Source organism: Amphibalanus amphitrite, unplaced genomic scaffold (genome assembly GCF_019059575.1).
Source record: "Amphibalanus amphitrite isolate SeventyFive unplaced genomic scaffold, NRLGWU_Aamphi_draft 000247F_arrow, whole genome shotgun sequence".
NCBI classification, from domain to species: Eukaryota; Metazoa; Arthropoda; class Thecostraca; order Balanomorpha; family Balanidae; genus Amphibalanus; species Amphibalanus amphitrite.
The window spans coordinates 468,261-482,337 of NW_024881742.1; the positions used below are offsets into that span (position 1 = coordinate 468,261).

Here is a 14,077-nt window from a genome sequence, read left to right on the forward strand (position 1 = left end):
GCTGAGCTGGACTGAGCTTGAAAGGCGCTGAACATAGCAGAGAACGCTGAGCTCTGGCGGCGCTGAGCTGAGCCCGGTGGGCGCTGAGCTGAGCTGAGCTGCACTTGATGGACGCTGCATCGAGCTCAGTTGACAGTTGACACTGAGCTGAGCCCGTTGGCGGTTTTCTGAGCTCGGCGGGGATCTGAGCTGAGCTGAGCTGAGCTGAGCTGAGCTGAGCGCTGGGGCGGTCTGCGCGGTGCGCGCTCGGCCCGCCGCCGGCCGCCGACCTTGCCGCCGGCTGTGGATGAAAGTGGCGTGCAGCGGCGGCGGTCAGTCGGTTCGGAGCCGCGCCGCGCTCCGGTCGCTCAGTGCCGCACTCCGCGCCGCCGCGCCGCACCCGTCCCAGGCGCGCCACTCTGCGCCGCACACGGCGTTTCACCAGCCGGCGGTCTCACAGCTGACGGTGAGTAGAGAGAGAGAGAGAGAGGGAGAGGGAGAGGCGCCGGTCAGCCAGTGTTTATAGCGGCTGATGGCGAGGCAGTGTTTACTGTTCAGGCTCCAGAGATCAGAGGTTGTAACACCAGAGGGTGAAACCATAATAGTTGTGCAGGCGTTGACTGGTGTTATGTTTCCAAACAAAGTCCGGAGCCGGGGTGGCTCACTTGTCTAATGGTCATCAGAGTTGATAATTACAACCAGCACAGTAGAAGCTTGCAGAAGCTACTGTTTATTGATGACGGCTGGCAAGCATATGTAATAAATAGAAGTACCCAAATGTAATTGTGCATTGTGCAAGCATAAATTGCCTTCGCCCGGTTGTCCATCATATTGCACTGGATCAGATATTCAGCTATTCTTATAGTTATACTCATAGCCAGCTGGCACTATAGCCTAATCAGCTGTAAGACGCCTATGCAAGGTCTGTGGTAAGATAACAGCAGTAGCTCGTCTTCATGACCTTTTGATGGCGAAAAATGGTCGGCTGGGCACCACAAGGCCAGGCATGCACGGTTCGTCGGAAGGTCATCTCAGGCTCAAAAGAAACGGTATATACCATTCGAAAGCTGAAGGTGAGCTGAATCCAAAAATGTATTTTTTATCAAAATCGATCGATGGCCTTTTTTGAAAATTGCGTTTTTGTAAAAACGTAATAATTTTTTATTCAACGGGCTGTCCCAGACATTCTTGAAAATATAAACATATATTTTTGAGTTCCAGTGAAAGCTGAATGCCAAAAGAACAATATCCAGCAGAGCAATGTTTCCAACGATTAATATGCGTCTCCCACAGCCGACAATAAGGCGCAATTACACAGCTCAGTGTCACGATGGACCAAAGTCAGCCACACAGAAGCGTGAAATGGCCCTTATCGACTCGCAGACCCGGCGCTCTCGGCCCGCCTGACCGGCCACGGAAAGAACGTTCGGCTCTCGTTCTATTAAACAAATGTCATATTTGTCAGTTTAACTGTCCACATCGCTATTAAAGTTATTCAGGATACCTGTGAAGAAAATTCATTGTTCTGCTTGATTTACAACATGCTTTATTTTACATTTTTCTTGTACATGTTTTGTTCCACCCAGCTGCGCTCAGTGCCCGCGCAGGGGAAGTGAGCGGGGTTTCACTGTCAGAGGCTGTACTGGTGACAGCTGCTCGGCCGTGCGACCGGTCAAAGGTTACCCTGCCCCACCGGGCGCTACCCCCACTCCACCCGAGCTGAGGCCGGTGCAACCTCTGACATTTCAGCGCGGCCAATTTTCCTTATATGGGCATGATACCAAGCTCAATTGAGCAAAGTAGACATGGAAAAATGCAAATTAATGCATGATGTGAAGATGACAGAACAATGAATTTTCTTCACAGGTATCCTGAATATCTTTAATAGCGATGTGGACAGTTAAAGGGACCCTCCCACCTTAACATTAGATTTGAGTTGAGATAGCCAAAATGGGGTCCCTGGCTCACAATTACCGGTTTCGGCACTCACAACATCGAGAAATGCCTTAAATCGGAAATATTGAATTTCAAAATTGCAGCATTTTGATTCAGAGGGGCTAATGCTTAGGAATACCCCTCTGAATGTGTGACGTCAGCGCAGATATCTAACGATTTTTAAATGTTTGACTAAAACGTTTTGTAGCACGCGGTGGTATATGCTATTTGCGCGCAACATCTGCCGCAAACGCCGCATTTCTAAAATAAAGTCGCTAGAAACAGCGGAGATCCCTAAAAAGTAAACAAAAGTAAAAGTTTAATATCTTGAAAACCGGTGAATATTTTTCGGTGAAATTTGGTAGATATTCGTTTTTGCTCTTTCTGAACCGAGCGACATCACTTTCATGCCAATTCATAAACTTTTTTGAAGGTGGGAGGGTCCCTTTAAAGTGACAAATATGACATTTGTTTAGTAGAACGAGAGCCGAACGTTCTTTCCGTGGCCGGTCAGGCGGGCCGAGAGCGCCGGGTCTGCGAGTCGATAAGGGTCATTTCACGCTTCTGTGTGGCTGACTTTGGTCCATCGTGGCACTGCGCTGTGTGATTGCGCCTTATCGTCGGCTGTGGGAGACACATATTAATGTTAGGAAATATTGCTTCGCTAAATGTTGTTCTTTAGGCGTTCAGCTTTCACTGGAACTAAAAAATATATGTTTATGTTTTCAAGAATGTCCGGGACAGCCCGTTGAATAAAAGATTATAAAGTTTTTACAAAAACGCAATTTTCAAAAAAGGCCATCGATCGATTTTGATAAAAATTACGTTTTTGGATTCAGCTCACCGCCAGCTTTCGAATGGTATATATCGTTTCTTTTGAGCCTGAGATGACCTTGCGACGAACCGTGGGCACCGCTATAACCGGTGTCTGAGCCACCAGGGAGGATAATGCACACCGCAGAGCCTTTTCCTACACCATCGCTTCGGTCGGGGACTGAGCGGCGTCACCCTGCGCGATCCGTCGTCAGCCGTCAGCTTACCATCCGTCGGAGCCAGCTGGCCTGCCTGCAGCCATACTAAAGTAATACAAAACGCTATGGAGGACTCATTTGAGTTAATAGGGCCACGTTGAAACGCGCATGTTCATTGCTCACGCTAAGCTGCATTGAGCCGTACTTCGTGATATTGGATCACATAAAGCACATTTAGCAAAATGAGACGGCACGTATTCGCACGGAACCAATGGTCACCGATGGCGATATTGAAGGTCATATTGTGCCTATTTTTACCGTTCAGGATCCCATTGAGCCCCATTGAACCAACCTGCGGCCCGCAGTGAATTCTATGCCAGTGAGCAGCGAGCAGCACCCGTCGCGGCGACTTTCAAGGGCCTCGTTTACCTGTTGGGCGACCGGCCCCGATCCGGACCTTCGTGACGCAACGGCCGGTGAGCGTCCGCTTGGCGGCTGACCGGGCGGACGGAGCCGGGCCGCGCCAATCCGCAGGGATCGCGGACTGCACGGGATCGCGACCTGCAGCGACGGGAGCTCGCCAGAGTCCCCCCGAGGAATTATTCTTGGAGTCAAAGCCGTCACAGAATCAGAGGTGGATGCTCTGAGACTCAGCCTCGGTTCTCGAGAGTCCTCGGTTCACTCGTGCCAGAGCTGCACGTTTCCTCAAATCCCTGGAGTGGCGCTATTTGGAATCTCTGAGTCACATGTCTTTGTCGCTGGAGTGGCCGTTCCGGGAGTCTGGGCGAGGTCGCGCTGCCCGGAGTGGTTCAGTCGCCGTGTCACGGGGAGCGGGGTCACGGGGTGAACCTGGAGCGGTTCCGGTGCGCCGACGAACATCGTGACGAGACCGTGACCGCCGGCGGTGGGGAAATGACCGTGACGTCACTCTGCGGTGATGCGTGACCCCACCGACCCCATGTTCTGCTCCGGTGACGCCATTCGTGATGTTTAGTGTGACGTGTTGGAGTGATGTATAGTTGACTACAGAATGATGTTCCACTCCTCAGAAGCTATCAGTTGACCGGAGCGCTAAGTTGTGCCGTTTATCACGCAATTAAGCGTGTCGATTGTGAGCATTGGGACAAAGCTATAATTTGTGAACTCAGCCCGTGCGATGCGGCACAGCCTACCACTCCAGGCAAATAATTGCCTGTGAAAAGTGGAACATCATTCTGTAGTCGACTATACTGCCCGGTTTAAGGCGACTTTTAGCAGGCAAGCCGTCGCGGATGGAAGTGGACAGCTAGTAAGAGGCAAATGTAAACGAACGATATCTGAATGGTCATTCTTGGACAATACTGACCCGACACAAATGTGGGAACTCACCTGGGTCGTAATGCTTTATACGTTATTCCTAACAATGCCTCTAAAAGGCTGACAGTTGAGTGAAAAGTCGTCAAGGACACACTTGCAGCACAGCCCATTTGCTGGCTGTCTCCGAATTAAGTGCGAGGCGTTGCAGGGCGGCCCGGTGCGGTCCGGCCAGCTGATTTTACCGGTCCGGCTGTCGGTGCTGTCTCCGCGAGCAGCCACCAGTGCCGGTCCTGTGTGCCGTAACCTTCCCACGAGCGGGGGCCGGTTTCCTCACCCCGCCCCCAGCCGCCGCCTCTCTCGCGCGCGCGCGACACGAAACGCTGACCCGCCGGCGCCACACCGGCGCGGCCCAAGGTCAGTTTTTCGGTCGTGTTCTCTCGGCTCGTTTGGTTTCGTTTCGCCGATGGTCGCTGACTGTCGGCTTCCTGGCGGGCTGACGCGGCCGGCGCTCACCACTCGCCCATGGCCTCGGGCCGGCGCGGGCGGCCAGCCGTGACGGGGACGGGGGACGGGGGGGGGGGGCAGGTGGGCCCGTGCTCCGTGACTGGGGGCGGGGCGGTGCGCCACCTGACCGCCCCTGACCGAGACGTCACGGAATCACGGTCAGCGCGAGGGTCGCGTTCCCCCGTCTCTGGTAAAAACAGCCGAGGCCGCGGCGGCTCTCACGCCCACCGTCTAATTGACGCGCGGGTCGGACGGCGCCGTATTCACAACATCCGGCGAAGGGCCGCTGAAACGAGAGCGGCGCCGCGCCAACCCGAGACAGCGGCTCAGGGAGCACCACTCAGCGCATCCCTAGACGGCCTTGTCCGACCCACACGCCGGCTAACAACCCATTAGCTCGGACACATCCCCGTGTCAGACCGGCTCGGCACGCGAACCGCCGCCAGTCGCGGTCAGCTCCCGTAGACACCGCGGCCGTCGCGCCGTGCCGAGCCCGACCTGCAGCCGCTGCACGCTGCCGCCGGTGGTGAGAAAGTGAAAGCCCTCACGAGACGTGCACACGGGCGACTGTGACCCGGTGCACACGGGCGAGTGTGACCCGGTGTCGGCCTGGCATTCAGACCGAGCTCGGAGCGAAGCTGACCCAGAGGGGGCCAAGCTCTCCGAGCGCAGAGCGACACTGACCCGGAGGGGGCCAAGCTCTCCGGGCAATGAGCGACACTGACCTAGAGGCGGCCCTCCGTCAGGGCTCGGTCAGACGCGGCTCGACCCTGAGAACACGGCACGAACACGTCGCTAAGGCGATCCCGTATCTCCAGCTCACGTGCCGGCAAACGTGTGTACGCAACGGTGAACAGATTGCTGCCTGCATTGTAGAATTAAGTCGTTATCTGCATTCTTTTTTCACAAAGCTGCAAAAAACCGGATTCAGTTATATAAAGTCCCTCTTATCATTTCGACCATGTATTTTGGAGCTACGGTGTTTAGACAGCGGGCAGCTGAGGAGGCGGATTGCTGAATCCGATACCTAGCGGCATCTTGGCACGTCGCTCAAGCTTGGCTGTTCGCAGAATTTGGTATGTACATTGTACAAGCATCCGGCGGGTAGCCCGCGAACTCGCGGCGGTTTGGATTCTCAACTTCCATCTGCAAACGCGTGCAAGCCCTCCCAGCTATTCGGATGTTTGCATAATGATGTCGATAAGAATAACTGTTATGGCGCCCAAGTCTGCTTGTGCAGGAACATCCCGATGATTAGCATAAACGCATCCTATATCGTTTGATGGTTTGTTTGTAATCGACGTTCCTCACAGGCAATCGAGATCTGCTGACCTAAAAATCCTGCTTTGGTAAATCTAGCACTAATCCAACAGTACCTATAGAACGCTCCCATGCGTGCAGTAACAATTAGGAGACATGAGCAAGTCATTTTCCGGTTACCGCTTCTTGAGAAAAGTTCCACGGCACAATGTCATTCGCACTGTGACGCTGTCGGAGCTCGTAGACCCACGCTTAGGTCGTAACTAGTGACTGATTCCGCAATGGTGACATGCCATTGTTAAACGAGTGGCTGCTCCCGCGCGGCGTTTGCACAACATGGCAGCGGCTGTGGCGGAGCCCTGCTGCCCAGATGGTGTGTAAATCACTTCTCAGCGGCGCCGGCTCCTCCCAGGGCTCCATCGCTTATCGCAGCGCCAACGTCATCCTGGCTTTGTCCGGATCTGGCGGACATTTCACGCGAGGCGTCGAGCAGGTGCCGTACTAGTGGGACGTGTCTCCGCCCTCCACCGCTGGAGCCTCCGCCGTCCGAGCACCATCGGTGTCCTGAGGTCGGCGCCGGACTGGCGCCGGGGACGGGTTACGACATCAACCTGGGTCAGCTGTCCCGACCGCCGAGGCCGAGAGACGACCTCCAGCGACCCATCCGCGGCCGGACTGTCGCGTTACCTACGCGCGCCAGCTTCGACCACAGACACCGCCATCATAGTTGCCAGCAACCTCGGCGCCAAGGTCACGGATAGGGTGGAGCTGCGGCGGGAAGTGTCTGTTGTGGTAGACGTTCACAACAAAGTGACCACCGGCGCGGATCTGGCGAGGTCCGTTCCCCGCACTCCGGCCCTCGTCCGTCTTTTTTCCGATGTGACGTGGCAGGCCGCCTCACCCTCAGCCCAAGGCCGCCGTCCGTGGTGTGTCATTGCCGCTCGCCGCGCTGGAGAGGTCGTGTGATGAACGTTTGACGATATAGAGTGCCGGACAGGTGTTCTAAGTGAGGAGATCTACCGAGCTCGCTGGTATGTTGATGCAGGAGAAAGCAGAGGCACCGACCCGCTGCGACCCGAGATCCGCCTCGGTCAACCCTGGATTCGCTACGAACGACATGACACGGACGTGTCGCTATCAGGCGCAAAGTGACGCCACGAACACTAAACAGCCAGTCACACTTCAATCATGCCATGATTCCGGCCTCGTTTATGCTTCGACGCCGTTGCTTCAGACCGGCAAACACAAACGAATTGCAAATGGGGAAACTCGTGGTCTATGTGATAGCCTAAGCGATACCGACACCGCAGCGTAAATGTCGAATACGGTGAGTGGTATCCTGGACCGAAAGTGCCGCATCGGTCTTACAGGCTGGTCGATATACCCGCAGAGACGGCCTTACGTTATCCCAGTGAATCTTCTCCGGGAGCAGATTGGTTATGGGACACAGCTTATTAGGCTCTGTATCGACACTGATGACGTCAGCACACCGGTACCATTACCTAATGGACACAGATGACGTCACCGGGCTGAGACGGGTCGCCATTGGTCGCCCGTTCTGCCTGCTGCGACCTAATGGATCAGGGTCGACCATCGATCATCGCGGACGGATTTTCGGCAGACGGGGTAAATGTAACGCGCCGCGAGCAGGTGTGAAGTGCCACGCCGCGGCACTTTCAAAGCCAGCCGGCGTAAAAACAAGACGTCATAGCCAGCCCTGCACTGCTGGGTCTAATGTGTGGAGAGTAAAATGCCGCGGCCTCGGCCGATTCTGGAGTCACGTCAGCTCTCCGTGGAGAGGTCCCGTCGGTCTCAATGTCTGTCTGATGAGGTGCCGTGTGGCGCGTGTGCCCACGCCCAGCCGGTTACCGTGGCCCCGACTCCCGACACGCACGGAGAGTGTCTCGGCGAGGAGTCACGCTCGCCGGCGGCCGAAGATACCGGTTCCCGACCCCCAGGCCGGCGGCGCGGTCAAGGCCGAGCGATAGGCGACTGACGTGAAGAAGCCAGCATGAATAAGTGAGCGGATATTTTCAGCTGGTTGTGCCGGGTTTTCCAGGAAAGTGACATTGAACTCGAATCGACGGGGCCTCGATATGATATTCACCGGAGTGTATGGTCCACATCAATCACCCACAATATTCGTGGATATACTGATGAATAATTCATATTCTATGCATACGACAAAAGAATGCGTGTTTCCTCTTAAATTGTCTGTTAAAAAAGTCATCTTTATATGATATCACGCATTTCATAACTGCGTAAAAAAGTAAGTGGTTGATTGTATCGGTTCATATTGAACAACTTTGAGGCCATTTCACTAACAGTAGGCATGCAGCTAGGGACCGTTTGCCTTGCTCATGCACAAGCCAGTAGAACAATGGTGCTCTCTGAAACAATAAATAGACGCTTGTCCCCACGAGCGGTGGTGAATTCACTGTTTGGGCAGTGAGGTGCAGTTTCTGTATATGATACTCATCTTCAGTAGCCGGTCATACAAGCTATTTCTCATCTGACAGTTCTGCGAGATTTACGACTGATGTGCAATGGAGCATCATCACGGCCTTTTCAGAACACGGCGTTGCATCATGGTATTTACAGATTGCATTGGGGCGAGGCGGAGCTCGGCTAGCTGGTATACCCCTGCAGCATAAGGCCGCAGGGGCAGGAACCCAGTACTCCTATATATGGTTTCTTTGTAGGTATATGTATTTGAGGGCAGAGTTCAGAAGCAGATATTTATTAAACTTAAAATGCTGCAGCCTGCAGCCTGTAGGTGATTCGAACGGTCTCGCTTTTGAAGTGTTTAGGCGACGATTTAAATCGCAATTAGGTACATCAAAAGAACGACAACAATCATTCACTTTCAAGCGCGTTTGAAGCCATACCTCTTGCGTTACATTTAGCTCTTCTATCGAAGGGCAAGATTCGATTTATAATCTTTTAATGCTTTCGAAACCATCCGAATAACAATCAGAAATTGCTTTGAACCGTGTACATCATGTCATACTCTCCACCCCCCAACCATTAGCAGTTCGCCTGCATACGAAGCACGAACTTCTTTCCGGCAACGTTTACCCGGTCTGATCTGGCCGGCAGCCATGCATGTTGTCTTACATGTATGACGCAGGTGCATGCGATATGTCCTACAGACATGACAGGGAGTCCTGTCTTCTGCCGCCCTGGCTGGCTACTTTCATCTGGCAGCCACCAATCAACTATCGCTTCTGTAGGCTCCCTGCTTATCCGTGAGGAGAGCTTTTCTCTCTGTCGGTGTGCGCTCAGAGTTAACAAATGCACATCACGGCTATCGTGGCGGGATGCACCGTGATGCCACCACCGGTTTTGATCCACGGAGACGGAGCAAGTCAGTGCTGGGTTGTTGCAGCAGACTAAACAGTGGGGAGAGGAGAGAGGGAGAGTGAGAGAGAGAGAGAGAGAGAGAGAGAGAGAGAGAGAGAGAGAGAGAGAGAGAGAGAGAGAGAGAGAGAGACAGAGAGAGAGAGAGAGAGAGAGAGAGAGAGAGAGAGAGAGAGAGAGAGAGAGAGAGAGAGAGAGAGAGAGAGAGGGAGGGAAGCTTCGGATTAGCATGCAATGCTCGAAGTGGACGTTAATAGATGTAATTTAAGTGAAACCAATAGAGAGACTGTTATTTGTTGGAGTAACATACATAAAAGTGGTCGTAACATGCCGTGGCGGGATCAGTTACGGTTGAACGAATCGCTAGGAAATCGCAGTGTACCTACAAGTAGTTATGACGCTGTGCCACGAGGCACCTGTTTCACAGTCACAGTCAGTACCAGTTATGCTCGGTCACGGTCAGCATGCCGTCCGACTCCGTGCGGACCTCTCTCCCGCGCCGGGGTCAGCTGGGAAACGTACTACGAGCTGTGTCCCAGGTCGGTCAGCCATGCTCTGAGCTGCATCACCGGCCATTCAGCCATGTCTGGTGCGCGCGGCGGCCGGGTGAGGCTGTACCGGCCCGGTCCGAGCGGTCACCTGGTCCGCCGAGCTTACCTAGCGACCGGCGCCGAGCCTGCCGACCGGCCGACCGGCCGACCGGCTGCCTGGGTCAGTAGGACGGCCGGCGCCGCCGGCGGCTCTCATTGGTGATTGGCGAACCACTATCGGACGTCCTCTGTCCCTTTCGCCACACAACCGGCGGCTCGCCCGGGACGCAGGGGGGCGGGGAACGCGGGCGCCGAGATGTCGGGGAGGGGAAGGTCGCCGATCAGTGATGGTAATGGGGAAAAAAGCGGTGGCCATTTGCCAGATGACTTTCCAGACTGCACCTGACCGCGAACTTAAGAATAAGCGTGATTTATATTTCACAAATATAAAGTATAAATACATAATAAAAATATAAATAAAAGAAAAGGCTTACTATGTTTTATGCGACTTCCATATATTGCAATGCAATAATAATGGTTTTAGACATGAACCGTGCGGTGGGTGTACCACAAAAAGTATCATCTATATCTTCCCAGACAGGAACCCAGGATTGACCTTTTCTCGGCCGTGACGCCCGGTGATTGAATTGGCTCCGGTCGTGGCACCATTTCACATCGCCTGCGAATGCCTCCCCGGTGATCCATGTGGCGTTATGCTTATTTCAACAGAAGCCAAATCGAGGCGGCTCTGCCCTGATTCTGGCATAACTGCAGTGCTTTACATTACAAGTGGCAACTGTAATCCTTTCAGTATGATTGTCAAATTATAAATAGGCCATTCACAGGATATTAAAGCCAGGCATTGCAGAAACTTGACCTGTATGAGTGCTACCCGCTCACCTGGTTTCAATTGGTTTGTTGATATGACCCCTGAGAGAACTAATTATGTACAGCGACCTCATCTGTCCCCTCAGTCTACCGATTCCATGGAGGTTGGGGCCGGCCGGGATGTATTGTCCATTCACTGATCGAAGAACGCTCGTTAGGCCTACCTACATTACATAAGTGGCGCCTGCTGACGAGACAGCGAAACTCCGCCAATGCCTTTGTCCTAAAAAAATAATATGATGCTATGCGTTTATGAGCTGCATTTTTCGTCCTTTTAGAGTGGCATTGCTGAGCCAAGTCGGTTTTTAACATTTATGTCTTTGGCTAGTTGGAAGTATTGATTGGGCACTCGTTCGCGAGTGCTGCGGTATTGACCCAAGTTCATGACTTCACGAAAGTCGCTTGTTATTAACCTAGGCTGAGACTGCTGAGCAACTAACTTGGCAATGCACTTTGTCGTGCTGAACGCGCGCTGTTCTGCATAATACGACCCTTGCTTAGTGCACAGCAGCAGCTCGCTGCTAATAGCACCGCGCTCACAAATACCCCGAATAGCCATTCTTTTCCCCGTTTCTGTCACGCACGAGACGCATGACTCACGTTCGGAGCCTTTTCGTTTGGGCCCGCTGTGTCACGTCAGTGTGCACCCGGTGCACTATGTGCACTGTGCACTGTGAGCACGTCTCGGTCCACACCCACCGCCCGGTGAGCGCACCGACCAGCATTTCCGCTTCCTCGAGCAGCGCGCCGGTCGGCCGGTCGGGGTCGGAGTCGGGGTCGGAGTCGCCACTCGGGCGCGGGCAGTTGCAACACACGCGCGCTTGTGAAATGGACTGTGGCCGGGCGTAGCCTGACCCAGATCGGAGGTGTCTGTGGCACCTGACCCGGCCGGCCTCATCGCCCCTCCCACGCCCAGGGAGAGACGGGGGGGGGGGACAGAGAGATGACGGATGGCGAGTCTAAGCCGTCACCACGCCTTGGCGATTGATAGATTGTGGGCCAATCATTGTGGCTCCAATCGCTGTCCTGAACTTTGCTGAAGCCAGGTGCGAACTGTATGGCTTTGTGTTAACTGTTAAGAGGAGCTACGGTTGAGTGAGCAATGGAAAGGTAACGAGAGAGTGTGTCGACTTAAACCGTGAAATGTCCCCATGATGGCCATATCTTCAGCCATGTGTACTTTGTACCATTTTACTTTTATGTCGGGCAAACCAAGAACATTTGCGCTCTTGCATTTGGTTCATTGTTCCTATACTTTGGATTTAACTTGCCATTAACTTCGAGTTGGGAATGTGGTTTGCCGCCGCGAAATCGTATTATTACAAGCCGACATCACATGACATGCATTGTTAGAGCTTCCAGCTCAGAATGACCTGGAGATCAGTTGTGACGCGGGTTCAGATCTCATGTCCGCCGTCATCCGTGCTATGCGGAAGCGGGTCTTTCCGCTGCTGGGGCAGCTTTGTCCAGCTCAGGTGCTGTCCCATCCGCTTATGACGTCAACACGCTGCCTTGAGTGGTCGGTACGATCTCGCACAAAGCTCCGGTGGGATCACTTTGTGCCCTCCCCGGGAGCTCGAGTTCTCCGGGCGCTCCGAGGGCTCGCTCTGCAGGAGTGGCGCCCATGCCCCAGCTGATCGGACACGCGTGGGCGGTGGGGCGCGGGTCGCCGCCGGTGCGTGTCTGTGACCTCGGCGGGTTCGGGGCGCGTTCCGTGGCGCAGTGACGCCTCACAGGCGCGCGGACGCCGGCGGTGGCAGTTTGCCGTCCGGTGGTTCCTGAGCCGGTGGCCGGCCGAGCAAACAGTGGACGCGCCGGTTCAAGGACAGCCAGTGGCGCGGTGTATCCTTCCCGTCGCGCCGCAGACGCCGCCGCTGTCACCGCGATCGCCGCAGCTCGTCAGTGCGCGACACGGTTGGTCGGTCGCGCTCCCGGCGCACCAGCCGCTCGGGTTTTCCAGCTCTGCGCCGCCGCCGGGGAGACGGCTGAGCCGCCGCCCCGCCTCTGACGTGTGAACAGACACGGCACGAGGAGGAGGAGAGCAGGACCAGCAGTCGCCGCGGAAGGCGCGACACGGTAGACATATAAAGTCACCGCTAGACGTCACCGTGGTACCGAAGAGTGCCTTAATGGGTGTAGCTAAATGGTGTAGCCATATGCATAAGGAAACACCGAAGGAACTTAGCGAAATGATCACCTTCAGAGTGACGGAGAGTGACGACTCGAGTGTCGTGGACCTTTGTAGGCCTTTATCGGTCGAAATTGAGCGCGGTCAGCGGGCATGACGTTTGTGGTGGGGACGACTGCGCGAGGCGCCCGAGCGCGCACTATAGGACCATGCGAGAACGGGCCATTCGGCCGCAGACGCTGGTGCGGGCGGACACGTATAAACGAAATGATCACCTACAGCGAGACGGATACAATGTGTTTCGAAAGCATTGTGAACAACATAACTTGACTATATGAAATTCGTCATATCTTTGCGTGAAATTATAGCTCACAGAAACATTGATTACAATCGGCCCCTTGTATGGCCATTGGTTGAACCACCCCTTTCCATTTAAGGCATGTAATTACATGTCTACCGAACCAAATTGAGTGTTGCTGGATTATAATGCTCACCAAAAGGCAGTTAGGTATGCGGATTTGGATAGTGGATTTGAGTTTTGAGCGGCATGTAGCAAGCTATCGCTCGGTCTCGATTGGTTGTCATTTGTTCTGTTCGCTCAGTTTTATGAACGAAGCTGCTGCTACCGTTTCGTTGCCTTTTAACCGTGCTATAGGAATACTATGAAATAAAACTGTTGTCACCGCCTGGGTTTTGGTTTTTCTCTCTTGACCTTCGGGAACATGTTTAGTGCTGGTTGGGTCCACTTGCAGACGCAAAGGCGGGTGTATTTACAAACATGTCTAACGTAAGACAATATACCAAAGGCCATTATGCCTCACGAAACTTAACGATGGCTGAAACTGGCTCGATTCCGCTCTGCTTCGCCGATAGAAGTCGAGTCTACGCTTCGTTACACACCGCGTATTTTTCTATTGCGACATCTTCATCGCCTTTACGTTCGGCCGCCGTGCCGTGGTTACCGCGCATTGTTACGTTATAGTTCGACTAACTGGACATGCCGTGTCTGGGTCCAGCTCCGGCTCCTTTGCCACGGTATCCAGGGCTCCAAACATGGGGACTTTTTACGGCCGGCGTCGATTTCGATCTGGCGTCCGGTTCCTGTGCCGCATGGCACCTCAGAAAGGAGCAGCGCTACTTATCTGAAATGGCTAACATAGGTGCAGCAATGCAGAATAATGTGATAAACGTCATATATACGTCCCTGAACGGCATTGTAAGCCCAC

General features: G+C 54.0%; 1 protein-coding gene across 1 annotated transcript in view; it reads left to right on the forward strand.

The window, feature by feature from the left end:
* The first annotated feature begins 300 nt into the window (after window positions 1-300).
* Window positions 301-14,077, forward strand: part of LOC122386330 (furin-like protease 2) — a 41,876-nt gene continuing 28,099 nt past the window's right edge. Inside the window, exon 1 of the mRNA XM_043375428.1 lies at window positions 301-445. The gene's annotated coding sequence lies outside the window, so the exon portion shown is untranslated. The remainder of the gene's footprint in view (window positions 446-14,077) is intronic.